At 36.6% G+C, this 22,430-nt stretch overlaps 1 pseudogene; it reads left to right on the forward strand.

Moving 5' to 3' along the window:
• Positions 1 to 1,927: 1,927 nt before the first annotated feature.
• LOC109434564 (protein DEK pseudogene) lies at positions 1,928 to 21,136 on the forward strand (annotated as a pseudogene).
• The last annotated feature ends 1,294 nt before the right edge of the window (positions 21,137 to 22,430 follow it).

Below are 22,430 nucleotides of genomic sequence, written 5' to 3' on the forward strand. Positions count from 1 at the left end.
TCTATTCAACAAATGGTGCTGGGAAAACTGGACAGATACTTGCAAAAAAATAAAACTGGACAACCTTCTAATGCCATATACAAGAATAAACACAAAATGGATTAAAGATTTAGATGTAAGACCGAAACCATAAAACTCCTAGAAGAAAATATAGGAAGCAAACTCTCAGATATTACTCTAATAATATTTTTACTGATATAGCTCCTTGCAAGGGAAACAAAAGAAAAAAAAATAAACAAATGGGATTATATCAAACTAAAAAGTTTTTGTATAGAAAAAGAAATCATCAACAAAATGAAAAGAAATTCTACTTAATGGGAGAAGATATTTGCCAGTGATAAATCTGATGAGGGGTTAATATCCAAAATTTATTAAAAAAAAACTCATACAACTCAAAACCAAAACCAAAAAAAAAGAAAAAAAAAACAAACAAAAAAAACAATTAAAAAATGGGCAGAGGAGCTGAATAGACATTTCTCCAAAAAGGACATACAGATGGCCAATGTCTAGACATATGAAAAGATGCTCAACATCCCTAACATCAGAGAAATACAAATAAAAACCTCAATGAGATACCATCTCATTCCTGTCACAATGGCTATCATCAATAAACCAACAGACAACAAGTGTTGCAAGGACATGGAGAAAAGGGAACCTTTGTACACTGTTGGTGGGAGTGCAAAATGGTGCAGCCACTATGGAAAACAGTATGGAGGTTCCTCAAAAAATTAAAAATTGAACTACCTTATGATCTAGTATTTTCACTCCTGGGTATTTATTCAAAGAAATCCAAAATACTAATTTGAAAAAATATATGCAGCACTATGTTTACTGAAGCATTATTCACAATAACCAAGATATGGAAACAACTAAAATACCCATCAATAGATGATTGGATAAAGAAATTGTGGTATATTCATACAATGGAGTATTACTCCGCCATAAAAAAGAATGAAATCTTATCATTTGCAACAACATGGATGGACCTAGAAGATATAGTGCTGAGTGAAATAAGTCAGATTGAGAAAGACAAATACCATATGATCTCACTTATATGTGGAATCTAAAGAACAGAATAAACTAACAAACAAAATAGAAATAGACTCATAGATACAGAGAACAAACTGACAGTTTCTAGATGAGAAGGGGTCAAGGAGATGGGTAAAAAAGGTGAAGGGATTAGGCTGTATAAATGGGTAGTCACAAAATAGTCACGGGGATGTGAAATACAGTACGGGAAATATAGTCAATAATGTAAAAACTATGTATGGTGTCAGATGGGTACTAGACCTATAGGGGTTGCACTTCACAGATTATATAAATGCCTAACCACTGCATTGTACACCTGAAAATAATATAAAATAGTATTGAATGTCAACTATAACTAAATATATATATTTATATATATAATATATATAACATATATTATATATATGTTACATATAAACATATATTATTTATTTATATATATATATATATATATACATATATATATATTCACAGGATGTAAAGTACAGCATAGAGAATATAGTCAATAGTATTTTAATAGCTAGGTATGTTATCAGATGTATAGTATACTTGTTGGGGTTATCACTTAATGAGATGTATAAATGTCTAATCATTATCTTTTTTTTACACCTGAAACTAATAAAAAATAAATAAAAATTAAAAAACCGAAAAAGCAAGCAAACTCAGATTGGAATCCTGGCTATGTCATTTCCAAAGTGAGTGAGTCGTCAATGAGTTTCAGTGGCGTCCTCTGTAAAACAGTGATCATAATATTTCCCAGAGTTGCCCTGAGGATTACTTGAGATTATGTAGGTGTTCATTTGAAACAAGAGGGAGCTGTTTGCTCTACGTCACAATTATGGTTATAACGGAGCTATGAACATGGGTTTGCCTAATCTTAAACACAGCCCCAAGCAGCATGGAATGGGTAGTGCTCAACTCTGGAGGAGCAGGAGAACAGGGCTTTGGAGCTCCTGCCATGCTCTTGGTGGATGTATGAGCCAAGTGGGAGCACAGTGGCATCCACATTCGTAGATGATTAAGACTGCAGACTCTAGACACAGAAGGATCAAGTTCAAAATCCTGGATCTACCATCTACCACATATGCAAAATGGAATAATGTATTTAACCTCTCTGTGCCTCAATTTCCTCATCTAAAAAGTGAGAACAATAGTACTTCCTACCTAAGGTTTCGTTGAATTAAATGAGGCAATGCAGAATTCCTTCCTGATAATATTTCTCTGGAGTTTAAGCTTACTAATTATTGCTTTGATGCTAGAAAAAAAATAGCAAAAAGAAAGCATGCAATACTGCTAAATTCAGTTGAGGAAAATATTGCAAGTTAATTTCAAAAAAGTATTTTTTGTTTGTTTAAAAGACACTTGTTTATGGATTCAGGATTCGAAGCTTTATGTGTTCTTAGTTAACACTAGCAAATCAGTGTAAAAGGATGAATCTTAGTTTCAAAATCAGGTGTTAAAACTGTAATTTTGCTGAATTTTCTATAATGATTTAATTTTTTGCACAGCCTTCAGCCGGGATGGCAGTAACTTCCTCTCTGTATTTTGAGTTTCCTAGGAATAGCATCCAATTTATAGAGACTTCACACAGTCCCGGGATATCTGGCTGAGACCTCTAGTGTTTGACGCTGTCTGTCCAAAGAGAAACATCTTATTGGGTTCTCAGTCTTCACCTCACAGGGATTCCCCATGAAACACTCCTTATCCCTGTCACTGGCCTCTTCAAAGCAGAAATCTCTGCTACTTCCATGACTCACTTAAATCTCTCTGCTCCTTTCATGCCACGCTGGGGCTCAGTAATTGAGGTATGGCTGTCAACAACCCTGGACAACACCAGGCAACTTCTTTTGCATTCCTTAGAGTTTGACCAGTAAGGAGAAAGCAGAGTCTTTCTCTCAGGGACCTGCTCTCATCTACGAGTATATTCACTTCCCTTCTCTTCCATCTCTACCTTGTTATGCCATAAAAGGTGTCAGTGTGAATAGTCTCACAAGGTCTGGAACAACTTGGGATATAAATAAATAAAATCTAAGCAAGGCAGGCTCAGAAAGGCCTGTAAATGAGGCTAACAACAAGGCAGGAAAATGTTTTGAGGGCTCTTGAGAATAAGGAAGTGGCTTTCTTCACGTGACAATGAAAAGAGAAAGAGGGTCTGTGCGTGGTTTATGGTGATGGGGTAAGGAAGAGAGCTGTGAAAGAGAATGGCAACAGACATTTGCATGTTTAGGTCGTTTCTAAGCAGCAAATAAGCTGCTTTCTTTTCTTATTATTCTATTCCTTCATTTTCCCTTTCCTAATTCTATTTTTCAGTTGGTATTGTGCTAAACAATTTTTTTTTGTTAGCATCATTTGTAGATTGTTCTTAGCCTGCTTTGCTTAGATTTTATTTATTGATATTCCAACTTGTTCCAGAGCTTTCTTAGACTATTCATACTGACATCCTTTATAATATCATCAATCTTTGCCTTCATCCTCTTAATCATCCCAGGTGCTTTTTCTCTGCACTCTCTTATTTTCCTGATTGGGAGCCTCTCAAATCCATTTATATTATGCCTCTACTTTTACTGGCATTTTTTACTAGGTTTTAGTTCATGCAGCTCCATTATTTTCCAGGTCAATTTGGTTTATGTTTACCACATTGTGAGAAACCGTATCAAATGTTCTTTCCCAGTTTGTCATTCAAAGGAATCTTATCACATTTCTCTGAAAAACCAAGGACAATTTGAAGATATTTCTCAGTTTTTGCGCCCTTTTTCTGAAGCAGGGTTATACTGTGCACGACTGAATTTCAATGTGAATGGCTTGGAGCCGCATTTTTTGAAACTCTTTGGAAATATGAACATTCGGTTATCTTGTTCCTAGCCACAGGAGACATTTTAGAAAGTAAAGCTCTGAATTCTAAATAACAGAGCGATTTCCATTTCTCATGAAATAGCAACACTTTTCTTGCAAAGTCTTGTTTAAATAATATATCATTATTTGTATAGTTATATAGCTGCAGAACGTAACACTCGTGTTTTGTTTTGTTTTTAATTTTAAATAAACTACCCAAACTACAATAGGTTCCCAAGGACAGGACCTGAAACAAGAAACTCCAGATTAAAAAAAAAAAAAGCTCTGACCCACATTACTTAGAATAAAAGACAAAAAAAATCATCTTTCCTCAAGCCATCAAACCCAGTACCTGGAAATTGATGATGGTCCTCCATTTTGATACTCTATTAGATTATGTATTCTCTCCTTCAAAGGACAGATTGAGTTGTTTTTCCTACAGTGTCAAAGACAAACAAAGCTCCAGTTGGGTTTAGGTTTAAAAATGATTGGAGGCATTTTTAAAACCATTGCACAGGAGAGAAAAAAGAGCAACTTGTTGTTTCAAATATCAGGATTCGCAGTGAGTTTTCAGAGTTTGATACAAAAAACACACTAGATATAGTTGGAAAGATGACAAGGAAAGAAAAAAAAAAAATCACTGAGTTTATTATGCAGTAATTTACAACAAAATCGATTAACAACAGATAAAACTAATGAACTGATAGCCATTTTCCAAATTTTTCCTGGCTTGTGACTTGGTGTAATTTTCTAAAACTATTTCATGAAATGTAAAGTCCATAGACACATAGAGGTTGGTATTTATGTTTTTATAAAAAGAAAAAGACTGTGAATACATTTGAGAAAGCGCTGTTCTTCAGCCTTTGGTTTGAAGAAACAGAACAGTAGTGTGAAGCTTCAAGAGAAAGAGCATAGTAATCTGCACTTTGACCTAGGACCTTTGCTGTTAACCCAATTAATCCTATTTCAACTACAGTAATCGTTCAAAGGCAATGCCCTGCATAAGCAGTAAGTCAAATTGATTACTTCATAATTTTCCTATAATTAAATCTCTTCTTAAAGGTTGATTCAGAATTGTGATTTAATACTCTGTTCTCAAAGAGGGAGTTCATAGTATTTTGTCACTACACTGGAAACCCCCACGTATCCTCTCTGAATTGGTCCCTTGGAAACCATTGCATACTTATGCCTTCAGATGGCCAGAGAGGAAGGCAGCTGTGGAACTGTATGAGACTAACAGGCCCTGAGAGGGCTAGAACTCCTCCACTCAGCCTGTACCCAGGAACACGATTCTGTACCATATTGGCCTAAATGGCCATAGGCAACAGATACCATTACGCTAGGACTGGTTAAGCATAACTGAGAACTAAAAATATCTTTGTTTTTAATAACAGCAAGGCTGTGTTTTTTAAAGCCTTCTTTCCTCATGCAACAGAAAAATGTTCTTGATAAAATCTTATGTTCTAAAAAGTGAGAAAAATCACATTTATGCTGAGATTACTGACATATATTTCATAGATATGTGAACAGAAATGAAGTGAAATGTTGAAAAATATAAGGTATTTTACTTTTTTTAAGGTTACTGACTTCTAAGTAATTCCACTTTTTAAACATTTTTAATCTCCACTATTACAATATTGTTTATATGAAACACACATATTCATAATACATATTTCAACCAGCTTTCAATATTTTTTAATTCTTTGGTATGGTTGATCCAGATAAAAAGGACTTTCAAGTTGGTAACTCACCAACACCTAAATGAAGTTTGTATTGATTTCTAGAAAACAACTTTGAAAAATACAAGTAAAAGGAGTATGTTGAAAATGCCTCTGGAGCTAATCTTCTGAAACACATTATTCTAAGAGATGTTGAAAACTTATTTATACTATTTTATGTATCTAAGAATTAAAATAATATAAATTTTTATGAAGCTTTTCAGTGTCCACTGTAATAGTAATGATAATAAGAGCAATATTATTTTATTCTCCATTCTGGGGATAATGAGTTCAATATAAGACTTCCTGCTCTGAAATTTGGCCTAGTCTAATAAGAGATACATATTGTTTTGTAAATAAATAAATTACAATCTAAGCTAAGAGCAACAATAGAAAACATACAGGGTTGCAGTGATTCATATAGTTTTCAGTGATGGTAGTGAGGTGGTGGGGAGAAACCTAGATTCTCCAAACAGGCTGTATTTTTATGCAGGTTTTATAAAGTAAATTGAATTTCACTATGTATATTTTATGGGTTGAATTTTGTTCCACAAAAATGGTATGTTGGGGTCTTAACACTACTTAGTATCTCAGAATGAGGCCTAATTTGTAGAGTCTTAACAAAGGTACTCACATTAAAATGAGGTCATACAGGGCCGGCCCAGTGGCTTAGGCAGTTAGAGCTCCATGCTCCTAACTCCGAAGGCTGCCGGTTTGATTCCCACATGGGCCAGTGGGCTGTCAACCACAAGGTTGCCGGTTCAACTCCTCGAGTCCCACAAGGGATGGTGGGCAGCGCCCCCTGCAACTAAGATTGAACACGGTACCTTGAGCTGAGCTGCCGCTGAGCTCCTAAATGGCTGTTGGTTGGAGCGCATCCTCTCAACCACAAGGTTGCCAGTTCAACTCCCGCAAGGGATGGTGGGCTGTGCCCCCTGCAACTAGCAATGGCAACTGGACCTGGAGCTGAGCTGCGCCCTCCACAACTAAGACTGAAAGGACAACAACTTGAAGCTGAACGGTACCCTCCACAACTAAAATTGAAAGGACAACAACTTGACTTGGAAAAAAGTCCTGGAAGTACACACTGTTCCCCTTCCCCAATAAACCTTCAAAAAAAAAGAAAAAATGAGGTCATACAATGGGCCCTAATCCAAAATGACTAGTGTTCTTATAAAAATGGAAAAATGTAGACATGAGATACACATATATTGAGAGAACATGAAGGGAAGAAACTCATGGAGACAAAGGTCATTTACAAGTCAAAGAGAAAGGCCTAGAACAGCTCTCAGAAGGAGTCAACTCTGTCAAAATCTTCATTTCAGATTTCTAGGCTCCATAACTGTGAGACAATAAATTTGGATGTTTATAGTTTTTTTAGTGTGATTATATTCTTTTCTTAATTAAGATATAATTAACAACATTACATTAGTTTCAGTTGCATAATATATTTTTATATGTAATTATTGTGAAATGATTGCAGTCTATTTAACATCCATCACCATAAACAATTACAAAATTTTTTTCTTGTGATGAAAACTTTTAAAATCTACTCTCTTAACAACTTTCAAATACACAGTAGCGTATTAATTATAGTCTCCATGCTGTACATTACATCCCTGTTACTTATAACTGGAAATGTGTATCTTTTTACCTCCCCTTCACCCATTTCCCCCACCCTCCAACCCTTACCTCTGGCAACTACCAATCTATTATCTGTATCCATGAGCTCGCTGTTTGTTTACTTTGCTTTTATTTTCCTATCCACATATAAGTGAGATCATATGGCATTTGTCTGTCTGACTTATTTCACTTAGCCTAATGCCCTCATGATTCATCCATGTTGTTGCAAATGGCAAGATAGCCTTCTTTTTATGGCTGAATACTATTCCATTCCATATACCGCATCTTCTTTATCCATTCATCCATTGATGGACACTTAGGTTGCTTCCATATCTTTACTCTTGTACATAAAGCTGCAGTGATCATGGGGGTGCATATATCTTTCTTAGTTAGTATTTTTGTTTGCTTTGAATTAATACACAGATGTAGAATTGCTAGATTATATGGTAGTGCTGAAGTAGTGAATATTTCTCTGTGAGTCCCCAAATGATGTTGGATCTGCTAACAGTTTCCAACAGGATTGCATCTCGGTGGGCCAGGATTGCGTCTCGTGAAGCCAAAGAATGGACACATGGACCAGGGGGAGGCAAAAAGTTGTAAAGGAGGATAGTTTATTAGAGGCAGAAGAAGAGGTTGTAGCTCCCGAGATGGAGGGTGTCCCGAATGGGGGTGCCCGTGACTGAGGCAAAAGTTCTTACTTATATATCTTCCCCTGCCTGTTTGGGGAACAGGGCTGGAGCCTTCCAATGGAATTCATCTATCAGGTTTGTCCTGTTTGTCCATCCTGAAGGGATTAAGGAAATAACCCACTCTTATCTATCAGATCTGCTCCTTTGTCTGGCCAGAAGGGATTTGAGATAATTTATTAACCTCAAGGCATATTCTCATGTCTCTGTCCTGGAGTGAAGGAGACATTTCAGGACCTGGAGTTTCAGGATATGGTGCTTTTTTGTTTATTCCACCATGGACCCCCCCATCTACCTAGCAACATGCTAACTATCCTGTCTCAGTGCTACTTTTAATTTTTAGAGAAAACTCCGTGTTTTTCATAGTGATTTTACCAATATAAATTCCCACCAACAGTGGAGAGACAAAGAAACATGTCCAAATGAAAGAACAGAACAAAGCTCAAAACAAGAACTAAACAAAATGGAGACAAGCAATCAACGAGATGCAGAGTCCAAAATAGTGATCAAAGGATGCTCAATTATCTCAATGAGAACTTCAACAAAGAGATAGGGAACATAAAAATATATTTCATGATAATGGAAATTAAAAAAAAAAAAAAAAAATCTGCAGTCACAGTACTTACACCAGAAGAAAATAGACTTTAAAATAAAGTTTATAACAAGAGACAAAGAAGAACCCAGTAATCCCATTTCAGAGTATTTATCTGAAGAAACCCAAAACACTACTCCGAAGGGACATGTGCCTCCATATGTTAATTGCAGCATCATTCACAAGGGCCAAGTACAAACTAGTGCTCACAAAATAGTCATGGGGATGTGAAATACAATACAGGGAATACAATCAATAATGTTATAAAGATTATGTAGGTTGCCAGATGGGTACTAGACTTATCAGGGGATCACTTCAGAGATTGTGCAGATGCCTGACCACTGCCTGCACACCTGAAGCTGATGTAGAATAATATTGAATGTCAACTATAATTAATTATAGTTCACACACACACACACAGTGACAAAAAAAATGTATACACATTTTAAGAAAGGAATACTGTATTAACATTATAATACTCAATACATAACCATAACAAAAGATGAACACAAGTCACCTTTGACTTCTGCAATTACAAGAGGTGCTCAAAGTGGTTACCATCAGTGTCCAGACACTTCTGATTACGGCGAACTACTGCTTGAGCAACAGTGACCAAAGTGTCCACTTGTATACATGTTTTGGCACCCCCAGTATATATATAGTCATGGGATGTAAAGTACAGCATAGGGAATGTAGTCAATGGTATTGTAATAGCTATATAGGAGTGCAGAAGGGTAGTAGACTTGAGGGGCTATCACTTTGTGAGTGGTGTAAATGTCTAATTATTATGTTGTTTTGTACACCTGAAATGAAAATAAATAAAAAAATTAAAAAGAAATATGTAAAAACAAAAGGGCAATGCTGCCTCTAAAACATAAAATACAAAAGGCTAATTTAAAATACTAATAAATTTTCAAAGTTGGAAAGACACTAGTGTTCCCATTTTCATTCAACAAACAATTTTTTTAAATTAATTCAGAGCCAGAGAACTAGGCAATGAACATAAAAATAAAATTAAAAAATTAATTAACTCTTGTTTTGGAAGAGCTTACAGTTTAGTAGATTCAGTTGATATTTAAATTTGATGGCCCCTACTAGATTGGCAACCACCAGTCTATCAACACCTATGAGAAGAGTTGTGTGATTTTTTTCTCCAGAGTCACTAATCTACTCTAAAGTAGGAGTGCACAATGATAAATTAAGAGATGATGCAGAAGGTAACTGAGATAAACTTTTGAAAGGATTGGTGAGATATAGTTTCAGCTTGTGTTCCATAGGATCCGTATTTGGGAGAAAGAATGTAAGTTTAGAAAGGGACTGATAAACTTGGCTATAAATATTGGATCAAGAAACTGGAGATTCCAATGAAGTCAATGAATTCAAGTGCAGTGAGAGTTGTAGCAGAAGCAGCTAACTGTGCCCTAAAAAACCTTTTCATCTTTCTTCTTTTCAGGAATAGAATATCCCAATTTCTGGCTTCAAACAACATTGCTCAGCTAAGGATACATTTCTTCATGTTTCTTTTTAGCTAGGTGCTATAGACTGAATGTTTATATCCCCTTAATATCTGTATGTTGATACCTAATCCCCAATGTAATGGCATTTGGAATTGGAGCATTTAGAAAGTGCTTAAGTCTTGAAGGTGGGACATTCATAAATGGTGTTAGTACCCTTATAAAAGAGATCTCAGAGAGCTACCTGGCCTCTTCCACTATGTGAAAATCCAGCAAGAAAACAACTATCTGTGAACCAGGAAGTGGGTTCTCAGCAGACATCAAATCTACTGGCACCTTGATCTTGGACTTCTCAATCTCCAGAATTGTGAGAAATAACTTTCTTTTGTTTATAAGCCACCTAGTCTATAGTATTTTGGTAGAGCAACTCAAATGGCCTAAGTCACTAAGTATGACAATGTGACCAAGCTTTAGCCAATAGGATATGGGTATGAGACATATGAGCAACTTTTTGGTAACATCCTTTAGTAAAAAAGATGCTAGTCCTTCATTCTCTCTCTTCTTTCTGAGGGCTGGAAAGTATATTTAATAGCAGCAAACCACCTTCAAATATGTGAAGAAACCTACAGGGCAGCAGAACTATAAGATAGAAGGAATTTGGGTCCTTTGATGACCTTGTAGAATAGAGCCATCTGCCACCCTGGACCACCCACTTTTAAATTATTACATGAGGAAAAGCCCTTGGATTCTGGGGTCTGTCTGTTTCAACAGCTCACCCTGCAATGAATGTGAGTGGAATGATGATGTACTATCCAGAAGGAGTTATAATCAGCAATTAGGATGTTACATTTTGTGACTTCAAACATTATGTAGTTCTAGGGAATAAACGGTTCAGGAAGGGATCATGAGAGTTGGTTGCTGATAGAAAGTGAAATAAGTAAGAAAGGTATAAAGAAAATCTGAATTTAGCAAATTGGGTTAACAGTCTACATGGTTATGGAAATAACCTCGATGAGAGCAGGACTGAGGATGGCAAACCAAAAACGATAAACCATATGACAGAGTTCTCGATGTATGTAGGAAAACCTTGAACATAATAAATACGAGGACATAGAGGAAAGGAGATTGCTACATAGAGGAAAGGAGATTGCTACATAGAGAAAGGAGATTGCTAAAGTTGACTGGCATGAGCCTCAAGGTTCCAGGAATATTTTTCCTGAATGGGCGAATAACATAGAAGTGGTAATACAGGCTACTGGAGATTCTAGTCCAGATGCCATCATTAACTAACTTGGCAAATTGTTTAACATCTCTAGGTCAAAGTATTCTCACCTATAAATGGGGAAATTTTAATTAATTTGATTATACCTACTTTCCTTGCAGAACTAACATTTCATGATTTTTTAACTTAGAATTGAATCCAAATTCCCTAATTCTAATAAGAGGCCAATGCTTTACAACCTTGTCACTATACCTTTAATGGAACACAAACCTGGGACTAGTGCCTCTTGGGGAGAGTGATGAAATGGTACATAAACAAGTCACTTCCCTTCTCTTTCCAGCAGAGATGCTCAACTTCAAATTTGTTCCCTCTGTATCTGTGAGCTGTGGTTCACAGCTGTGTGAGCTGATTACCAATTACCATGATTTGCAGGCAAACCTAAGCCCCAAATGAGATGAGGCCTTTGGAAGGATTGAGTCTCAGGTCCGTCAGGCAGTGTCTTGCGTGGCCTCTTTCTGACCTGTGCTGTTTTATTACCCAGCTGCAGGTGGAGAATGGCTGCTTATACAATAGCATTTCCCTTTTCTTAAGCTATTTGGATGTTTCCTCTTTGATATTTTTTTTATTTATATAATCTCCAATTTGAACAGATTATTTCAAATCATATGTGTGTGTACATTACACACACATACATGCACACATATATGAGTACACAACATAGCACTACTAATTTTCCAAGCTTTCAAATAATCCAACCACAATTTTGATAATTGATTGTATAGCAAAATGATGTTTTAAGACTCTGCTGAGTCCCAAACCTTTCATTCTGGCCTCTTTTACTTTTGGAAATTATACTTCGCATCTTTCTAGCCCCCTGAGTCTCTTCCACTTCCCTTTTTGTGCTTGACCCAGCTAACTTGGGGGTAGAACGCTTGCCATACACCCAGTCCGTCATTTGCCTATTTTTCTTCCTCTTCCGACAAGATAAACAGTAGCACAGGACAGAAGCAGAATTAATCATTAAGATATAAATTCTACTGGATTGAGTTTATCTTTAATAACCATGGAGTAGGACTACTTCCGATTCATCTTCTTTTCTACATGTGACTCTTAATAAAGAGATCATGAGGGGAGGGGGGGTCACTATTTCTCAGGTATCATTGAGAAAACACTGAAGCTAGTTTTCCCTCACACCAAAGACCTTCCTGATTATTTCATTGGTTCCCATAGACACATAAAGATCTACAAGGTGAAATTTAATTCTTTAATTTAAGGAAAAGCTTAACTGCGAAAGAGATGTTAATTATTGGTTGTTTATTGGCTAGTGCTATCTTCCTCGTTTTAAGTGTTGATTTTCTATCAAAGAGGGAGGTGTTAGTTGTGAAGCTAGGACTAACAGAGCTTAACATCCTCTAACTTACCATATTAGGCCATTGCTAATCTTTCATTGCTGTTTTCTCTTAGCATCTGAACAGATCATTGTAGCACTTATTACCATGGTAAATTAATCATTTGTGTTTATTTATTAAAAGCAAGAACTGCTAGCTTGCAGTCATTCATGCTAAGAACATATTGTGTTTTCAACACTTTACTATGACTTGCAATTCCTAAGCACTCAAAAATTTGAGTGAATGAATGTAAGTAGCATTATATTAACATTTTTCAGATTTCTTTTTTTTTTAAGTGTTCATTCCTCTGAGACACACAGTTTCTGGAAGGTCCTGCACAACAAGTGTTAAGCCCTAAAAATAGTAACAGTCAATTATGCTTGTTAGGTAAGGTTTGAACAAGATTCACACTTTACCCCTTATCCTTATCCCGACTAATTGTTACAACACTCTTAACTAAACTGGTAATTTTCAAACTATCAGGAAAGAACCTGCAAATTAAAGTACACGCATTCAGAATGTAACATCCTCTTTTCTTTTTTTTTCCCCCTAAACTCAGCAAGCACTCCCTGGTCATTTGTGTTAATGTCAATTATTTCTACATTCTACGTAAATGTGTGGAAGTGCAGTTAGGAAATTTATGGTTAACATCCTGCCATGTGAAACAGGCTTTACTATAATACGTAATATTAAAGTGTCACTGAATATAATCAGTCATATATCACTTGCATGTCCCACTCTGCACTAGCAATCACTAAGTATTTATTGCTACTTTTCCCCTCTGATTTACTGTTTTGATAGCAGGTCAGATGTGGTAAGTGCATGGGTGCGATTCAAGCAGTTTTCATTGTAAACTCTTATCATACTTCTATTTTTTTTTCTGAACCATGGCATAAATTCCAATGTTTCTTCCTACTACTAATGTTTGCCTTCACTGAAGTCTCTATAGATATGAAACACTGCAATTTCTGGGTGTTTCAAATCAAATTAGAAATTAAGGATTCCATGAATCTCACAAGACTTTCGTGCAGTACTAAGTATCCAGACCATACATGAATGCTCGAATACATTGTGTACTCAAACCAAACCTTCAGCCATGCTGTCATCAAAGAACAGATCTCCAAAGAACAGATCACTGACTCTATTTTGGCATGATTGTTTCTGTTATAACACTGTTTTCATCCCTAGGTTCATACTTTAGTATGACATAATTTTTCTAAATTAAAGTATTTATAATTATAAGCTTACTTTGCTTGCAGTTCTGGCAAATTGTAGACTAAGTACGAGTCTGTAAACATGGATACCTCATTCTAACAAATTCACATTTTTATTCATTTGTCCATTAATACTTACTATTTATTTTACCTGAAAAGTGTTTCAAAACTAAATTTTTATTGACATTATTTCATTTATTCTTGCTATCTAAACAGACATATGTCTCTGAGATTTTCCCTACCTCTCCCATTCCTATTGTCTTGGCACATCTATGCTTAAAAACTGTCAAGTACTGCTTCTCACAGGACGTCTAAACCCCTGTTTCTCCCAGTATCCTCCATACCTGGCTTCATCCATAACCATATCCAGCCTATTTCAGCCTCTCCATATGACATAATTTGTTTTAGTTGACTTTTAGTTATTTTTCTAATCCCACAAAATTTGCTTATCCTTATCATTTTCACTTAACATACGATCCAGCTACTAATAGCTCTGCTTCTAACTCATCCTTCAAGTTAAATTCTCGTCTAATGAAAGAGATCCTCTGTCTGCCCTTCCAGATCCACTCTCCACACTTTTCCACCCTGACCTCTATCCAGATGGCTGATGGACTACATCAACAGGCAGCCTTGACTTCTAGCTGTCAGTGAAGTTTGGCCAAAGGGGAACCCTGGCAGAGATAGGAGAGGAAGAAAGAGGAGCGGGAGATTGTGGTATTTATTGCACTTATCCCTTCCCGACTGCATCCTTCAACCAAAGGCAGCCGTCTCCACAGGAATCCTTTCCTCCATGTTCCAGGAATTGCTCCATTCCTTGGTCTCTTAGGATAGTGATGATTGTTATTAGTTCTGTAGTAATATACTCTTCCTGTTGCTTCCATATACTCTGAATGCATGTTTGCAAATGGACCTTTTATCAAACCTTCCTGAAATTATCTACTTCCTGCTAAGATCCTGATTGATACACATGTCTTGCAAGAAGCCTTAGCCAATAACTCCCATTCACTTTCAGGTGATAGCATATATTTTTTATCACGCTGTGTTGGCTTTAAAATATGCCCACAAATTCTCAGATACACCTATCTTCAAAGAATGTAGCCTAATTTCCTTCTCCTGTGGGCTGTAGAAAGTGACAGAGCTGTTGTCACATGACCAGTCTTATTAGACTCAAAAGGCATTGTGACCTCTCTCTCTCTCTCTCTCTCTCTCTCTCTCTCTCTCTCTCTCTCTCTCTCTCTCTCTGTCTCTCTCTCTTTCTCTAATCACTCACTGTAAGGAAGCCATTTGCCAGTTGCCACTCAAGCAGCTCTAGATAGAGGCCCATGTGGCAAGGAACTGAAACCCCCTGCCAATAGTCATGTGAGTGATTGAAACAGATCTTACAGCCACAGTCAAGCCCTCAAATGACTGCAGCCATGGTTGACATCTTGACTAAACATCATGAAAGACACTGTGCAAGAACTACCCAGCTAAGCTTCTTTCAAATTATTGATCCACAGAACTGTGAGATGCACTCATATGTGGAATCTAAAGAACAAAATAAATAAACAAAACAAAAACAGACTCATAGAAGCAGCGAACAAGCTGATAGTTGCCAGGTGGGAGGGCAGTTTCAGAGGCAGGTGAAAAAGGTGAAGGGATTAAAAAGTATGAATTGGTAAATTACAAAATAATCATGGGGATGAGCACAGCATAGAGAATACAGTCAATACTATGGTATTAACTATGCATAGTGCCAAGTGGGTACTAGACTAATCAGGGGATCACTTCTTAAATTATATAAATGTCCAACCACTATGCTGTACATCTAAAAGTAATATAAAATAATATTGAATGCCAACAGTAATTGAAAAATGTTTAAGGTGGGGAGGATGTAAAGGGGAATAGAGGTTAAAATTTCCAGATATAAAACAAATAAGCCATGGGGATGTAATGTATAGCATAGGGAATACAGTCAATAATATTGTGATAACATGGTATGAAGTGAGATGGTTGTAACTTATCATGTTAATCCTTTCTTTAGATATATAAATGTTGAAATACTATAGTGTATACCTGAAACTAATATTGTACGTTAGCTATATTTCAATCAAAATCTTTTTTAAAAAATGTGAGTTAGTATTTGTACTTTGAAGCTGCTAAGTTTTTGGAAGTAATTTATGTAGCAATAGATAACTAATGCTAATAAATAACTAATATAGTAAGACACACAGAGACAGACACATACCCTACTTAAAGAGTTTTAGGCCACAGAGGTGTAATGCACACTCAATATAGGATCACCCTAGAACTCTTTGTCTTCAGCTATATCACTTTTTTGCCCTAGTGACTAATCTTTGGATGCTCTTACCAGACATGCTTCTGAATTCCTCCACAATTTTGCTCTTGGTATATCTTAGTGAATTTCCTGCCCATGACACCAGCTGTGCCCCACAATTTTGCCTCTTGGACCATGGACAAAATCTAAGCCCCATTTACTACTTCTCTAATCCTGATCATGAAAAGATTTTTACGACCAATTCTATGTCACATTCTTCTTATCATTTTCTAATTATATTTGCATTATTATATTATTTAAGACCTAAAGCAATTGTGTATTCCTTGTTTACCTCAATTGTATTGTGGTAAGGGAGAAACCATATCTTATGCTTCTACATTTTATTCCTTTCAATTCTGTTGAGTAGAAAACAAGTACCTATATGTGTAGATACCTGATACCTCATGACATTTATGTTTAATAAATCTTTTTTTTTTTTTTTTGCTTTCTTCATTCTTCCTTGTGCTGCTTCCACTACCTCACCATCACCAAAATCCCTGTATCTCATTTGAGTTAGATGATTTTAATTTTCCCTGGGTTCCTCTGCCATTCTGTCATGAAAACTACTCTATATTCTGCATAGATGTTAAATCTTTAGTTTTTTGTTTCGTTTTGTTTTGTTTTTACTTATTTGTTTTATTTATAGCAATTTGCTGGTCAAATGCATCACCTTCATCCATAATCTTTAATATAATTATATAGAAAACTCTGCTTCTGTTTCCTAGATTCAACTTGGACATAAATGAAGATGAGTCTATCCTGGTGTTGCTGGGTTGGCTCTTGGATAAACAGGAACATATGTGGCACGTCCAAAGAAAATGGATGACTTACTCTCCCAGCTAACTTCATTTGGCAAAAAGAAAACTAGATTTCCTGGCTCTTCTCCTTTTGTCCAATAAAAACAAGCCTTTGAGGCAGCTTTTCTTTCATTGACACTCTATTAACTGCCAATATTGCTGGAACTACACAGTCATAAATATGTAAAGTGTGATATATGCAGGCCTATTTTGCATAGTGTACCTGGGTCCCCAGCTACCTATTTTTGTGCAAGTCAAACATGTTTTTATGTGCTCATTTTGTTGTTTTGGTTTGAATTCTGTGATACTGAATGATTAAAAACAGTTTATAAAAATCATCAGATATCCAAATGCTGTTGAAATATGTTCAAAATCTAACTTCCTCTGTTTGGATATAAATATGGATGCTAATATGCCTGTAACACAATAATTTGTGTTTCATGAAATTCTTCACACAGACAGGATTTAAGTCATACCTAAATCATACAGACAATGTGCACATGATCTCAAGAATGTTAGAGTACGTCTGGTCGACTTACATAATGCCACAGCAGGATGAAAATTCAGAGATATTTCTCTTCAATTCTTCTATTTCATTTATGAAGAAGTTGAAACCAAGGTGTATATTAGGGTATTTGCTCATGGTCACATAGCCAATTTAATGACAAAGCTACACAGAACCCGATTTCTAGTGGCTCTTCATTCAGTGTTCTTTTCCTATATAAAATCAGAAGTGGTAATTGTGTTATCTAGGTGAAGACAGAGTGGCCTTCATCCAGGAGTGCTTTATTCTCCATGTCCGGAGATTTGATGCTCTGCCTAGACAGGTCACCCTTGCTATTTCTATGCCCAGGGATAATTAAGTCCTTAGAGCAAAATCTCACTAAATCAAAGGTATCTGACACTGAAACAGTTCTAAGGATGATAATTTATAATTTAACAATGAGAAAGAGAAAATTCTGTGGATTCAGGTCAGAATTACTATAACAGCCAACCTACATAGAAAGCTAGACATAGATCACTTTATTCATTAGCTATGAGGAATTATCACATATATTAAAAATTAATTCTTATATAATAAGAGAATTTTTCTTTAGGCTTAGAAGATAAAAACTCAAAAGTCTACAGGGCTGGCAGTTAAGTTGGTGAACAGCTGGGTATAATGTCACAAGGCATGATGAAAATTCTGGTAAAATTAAATATAAATATCCTATTTAAATGGAGCAGCTGCTATCCATTATCAGTAGCAACTATCTAGAAATTTGAACTTAATCTCATAAAAACTTTCTATATTTGGAGATGAGTTAAGATAAAGATTGATCCCAAACTACTTTCCCAATTTTCATATGTTCACAACTATTTATGAACATTTAACTACGTAAGAAAAAAATTTTTTGGTTTGAATTTGGCCTCTGGGTCCTCAGTTTACAACCTTTCCTATGCAGGAGTACATAGACAGTCACATCATAACCAAATGTTTGCTTACCTTATAAAGTTAAAATAAGAGGATCTGTGATTATTTAATGTCCCCAGTCTATTCAAGTCCCATGTAGTTTCCATTAGGGACAGCGCCGTCCATGAGGATCAGAAACACTATAAATTCACTCCCTCCATTCCTCACATCTATGTCCAAATCAAAGATGGTCTGGTCATCAGCTCAGAGATACTCCTGCTCCAATCGTTGAGAATCCTTTTCTCTTGTATTGTACCTATGGCTATGTCCAACTTCACTTCAACAACTCTCCATTTTTTTCTGTGCCTCTAGGATGATTAACTCTCTTTTGATTAAAAATCTATTCTATAGATATTTTAATACATTCTTCATTGTTAATGTAAGATTGGTTGCCCTGGGAACAATCCTGTTTCTTTCAGGTGAATTAGGATTTGCCTGCTCAGATCCTTCCTGTGTTGATCTTACTTTTAACTTTGCTGTTATGTTATCTTCCTTGTGTCCAAGTTCTTGGGATCCAGCCTCAATGTAACCTCCAATTCTGACAATACTAACACTGGCTAATAGCATAGTGTCCTCAAGGTTATGGAATGACATATGTTTCCAAATACTCAAAAAAATTAATAGGTAAAAAATTAATTTATGTCTAAAATATCAAACCATTTACTGAAGGGGATGGCATTTATAGTATCCTATATTCTCCCTTCTGGGTCCTGATATAAGAGGTCTGTAAATTAAGTTTGCAAACTTGTTGCAACGATGTTGCTAACCTTTTTAGATATCAGAGGGGTTATTCACTATGAATTTGTACCAACTGGACAAACAGTTAACCAAGTTTATTATTTGGAAGTGCTGAAAAGGCTGCATGAAAAAGTTACACGACCTGAACTTTTCACCAACAATTCATGGCTCTTGCATCACGACAATACACCAGCTCACACAGCACTGTCTGTGAGGGAATTTTTAGCCAGTAAACAAATAACTGTATTGGAACACCCTTGCTACTCACCTGACCTGGTCCCCAATGACTTCTTTCTTTACCCAAAGATGAAGGAAATATTGAAAGGAAGACATTTTGATGACATTCAGGACATCAAGGGTAATACGACGACAGCTCTAATGGCCAGTTCAGAAAAAGTTCCAAAATTTCTTTGAAGGGTGGACTAGGCACTGGCATTTGGTGCATAGCTTCCCAAGGGGAGTACTTCGAAGGTAACCATAGTGATATTCAGCAATGCGGTATGTAGCACTTTTTCTAGGATGAGTTCGCGAAATTAATTGTCAGATCTTACATGCTAGCAACCTGCTATCATTTGCACAGAAATAGTTAAGAAGACCTTTGTATTGTCCTTGACAATCAGGGCACACTGAAATTTGTTATCAGACACCCAAACTGCTGCCTCATTGTTGATATACTACAAGTGCATAAAACAGAGAAAACAAAGCATTGGATTTTCTCAAAGAACAACTCGTATTTCCCATGGGATCTTGAGCTGATGGGGCCATGAGTGTGTCCCTACCATTGGCCAGTTCTTTCGGAGAGGTGGCAATGCTGTCTCTACATTCTCCTTGTTTAGTTAGCATCCTGGGTAACCAGGGAGCTTGTCATTGGGGCCACTTGCTAGACAGTAGTTCCACCTTTGCCATCAGTGTCTTTAGAGGAGATGAAAGTCAGATAGGCAGGTGATATCTTCACTGTTTATCCAAAACTCTTTTACATGCAATCAGCTTGTACCAGCCATGGCTACCCCTTCTTGTTACTTAAGAACTATAGCCTTCTGCCTTTTATACTTAACCTTGTACACTGACTGTACTTAGATGATGTATAATATAGTGGTAAAGAATATGGATACTGGATGAGGAGGAAGAAAAGAGCCTCATCGTGGAAGGCAAGAGGGAAAAGAAAAAAGTAGAGAGGTTGACAATGTAAGTCTCTTCTTTACAAAGACAGCCATTTACAATTGCACAAGGAAAGGGGCAGAAACATTGTGAAATTGAAAGACTATATTTCTTTCTGAGTAAGAAGAAAATAGATGAAGTTACAAATCTACATAAACTATTTTACAACAGACCACTCACAGTGTCCTCATTAAAGAAGAATGTGGGTCAGTTTAGTGGCTTTCCATTTGAAAAAGGAAGTACCCCATATGAAAAGAGTGAAGAAATGTTGAAAAAATTTAGAAATGCCATGTTAAAGAGCATCTGTGACGTTCTTGATTTGGAAAGATCAGGTGTAAATAGTGAACTGGTAAAGGGGATCTTGAATTTCTTAACGTATCCAAAGCCTTCTGGCAAACCACTGCCAAAATCTAAAAACACTTCTAACAAAGGCACAGAACAGTTCTGGAGTGGCAAGGTAAGCTAAGCAAACCACATGTCCTGAAATCCTGTCAGATGAATCTACCAGTGATGAAAAGAAAAACAAGGAAGAAACTTCAGGGGATGAAGATAATGAAAGTGAAAACCTAAACAGAAAACCCCTTCTAAAAGTAAAAAATCTGTAAAGAGTGCTAATGTGAAGAAAGCAGGTAGCAGCACCATCAAGAAGAATCAAAACAATTAAAAAAAAAGAAAGTGAAGCCGAGGATAGTTCAGATGATGAAACTTTAATTGAAAAATAGAAGAAACCTCCTACAGTTGAAGAGTTAAAGGAAACAAACCGTAAAGACATTATTTGCCAGTGGTAACTTGGAGGAAGTTACAATGAAGCAGATTTGTAAAAAGGTATATGAAAATTATACTGCTTATGATTTAAATGAAAGAAAAGGTTTCATAAAAATGACTGTTAAAGAGCTAATTTCTGGAGACAGATGACTTGTTCCATAGACTTCAAGATCTGATTTACACCATTATTCCTGCAAAGAGGATGTATTTCTTTTTCGAAATCCTTGCAAGCATTGTTGATAGAACTTACTGCTGACTTTTTTTTATCTTGAGTATTAACATAAATTTGAGTTTGTCATTTTAAATTGCATTTCTATGCAGTTTTTAGTTTAAAATTTTGCATGGCAGTCAACGTTCCTTGCCTTTATAGTTGTATTTTGTACATTTTGGATTTCTTTATAAAAGAACATAGACTCTTTTTTTTTTTTTTTTTTTTAAGATTTTATTGGGGAAGGGAAACAGGACTTTAAGGGGAACAGGGCTTTTTTGGGGAACAGTGTGTACTTCCAGGACTTTTTTCCAAGTCAAGTTGTTGTCCTTTCAATCTTAGTTATGGAGGGTGCTGTTCAGCTTCAAGTTGTTGTCCTTTCAGTCTTAGTTGTGGAGGGCGCAGCTCAGCTCCAGGTCCAGTTGCCGTTTGCTAGTTGCAGGGGGCACAGACCACCATCCCATGTGGGAGTCGAACCGGCAACCCTGTGGTTGAGAGGATGCACTCCAACCAACTGAGCCATCTGGGAGCTCAGCGGCAGCTCAGCTCAAGGTGTCGTGTTCAATTTTAGTTGCAGGGGGTGCCACCCACCATCCCTTGTGGGAGTCGAACCGGCAACCTTGTGGTTGAGAGGACGCACTCCAACCAACTGAGCCATCCGGGAGCTCAGCAGCAGCTCAGCTCAGGGTGCCGTGCTCAATCTTAGTTGCAGGGGGCGCTGCCCACCATCCCTTGCGGGACTCGAGGAATCCAACTGGCAACCTTGTGGTTGAGAGCCCACTGGCCCATGTGGGAATCGAACCGGCAGCCTTCGGAGTTAGGAGCATGGAGCTCTAACCACCTGAGCCACCCGGCCGGCCCCAAGAACATAGACTCTTGATAGTGGATGGGGGAGGGGGGTTCACACAGTGTGAGGGATATAAATGATAAACATCTAAGTATTACTTTGTCTTGTGCACCTGAAACTAATAAAATTAAAAATAAAAAAAAAGAACATACTCTTGAACTTTTGTAGTTTTTAGTGCACTTAACATTAGCTTAAGACATACTTTTAGATGGGGGTGGTAGATGAGGGTAAAGGGGATCAAATATATGGTGATGGAAGGAGAACTGACTCTGGGTGGTGAACACACAATGGGATTTATAGATGATGTAATACAGAATTGTACACCTGAAATCTATATAACTTTACAAACAATTGTCACCCCAATAAACTTTAATTTTTAAAAAAGACAT

Source organism: Rhinolophus sinicus, chromosome 17, assembly GCF_057876585.1.
Source record: "Rhinolophus sinicus isolate RSI-liver-muscle chromosome 17, RSI-T2T, whole genome shotgun sequence".
Taxonomy (NCBI): Eukaryota; Metazoa; Chordata; class Mammalia; order Chiroptera; family Rhinolophidae; genus Rhinolophus; species Rhinolophus sinicus.